The following is a 634-nucleotide window of genomic DNA, read 5'->3' as shown; positions in this document are numbered from 1 at the left end:
AGCCTGGGCGACAGAGCGAGACTCCGTCTCAAAAAAAAAAAAAAAAGAAAGAAAAATGTTTGGCTGTATTCTCTTTACATGTCTTGCATTTTTATAGAAATTCACTGAATTTGTCAGTCTTTATAGTTGGTGTGGAGTTTTATTAACCAGGGTCAAATGTGTATATATGACACCACAGACTTAAAATTTGGACTTTTTTTTTGAGAAAGAGTCTCACTCTGTCGCCCAGACTAGAGTACAGTGGCACCATCACAGCTCACTGAAGGCTCTGCCTCCCAGGTTCAAGCAGTTCTGCCTCAGTCTCCCGAGTAGCTGGGATTACAGGCAACCTCTACCACACTCAGCTAATTTTTATATTTTTAGTAGAGACAGGGTTTCGCCATTTTGGCCAGACTGGTCTCAAACTCTTGACCTCAGGTGATCACCTTGGCTTCCCAAAGTTCTGGGATTACTGGCTTGAGCCACCGCACCTGGCTAGTTCGGAATTTTGAGAGAGAGAAAGAGACACCATGAGAGCGCACTGTTTGTGCTTGCATGCTTACTAGTGGTTGCATATGGTTTCGTGATAATGCTTTTTTGTTGGCGATGAATTTGAATATATTGTCATTTCTCTCTTTTTTTTTTTTTTTTTTTT

The 634-nt window shown here is 41.2% G+C and overlaps 1 protein-coding gene across 1 annotated transcript in view; it reads left to right on the top strand.

Annotated features, from left to right (window-relative positions):
* The window catches only part of GLG1 (golgi glycoprotein 1), a 171,649-nt gene that overhangs the window by 24,563 nt on the left and 146,452 nt on the right, over nt 1-634 (top strand). The window lies entirely within an intron of this gene.

Source organism: Colobus angolensis, unplaced genomic scaffold (genome assembly GCF_000951035.1).
Source record: "Colobus angolensis palliatus isolate OR3802 unplaced genomic scaffold, Cang.pa_1.0 Scaffold116, whole genome shotgun sequence".
Lineage (NCBI taxonomy): Eukaryota > Metazoa > Chordata > Mammalia > Primates > Cercopithecidae > Colobus > Colobus angolensis.
The sequence above is the reverse complement of the archived record's forward strand: the minus strand, read 5'-3'. Positions and strand labels throughout refer to the sequence as shown.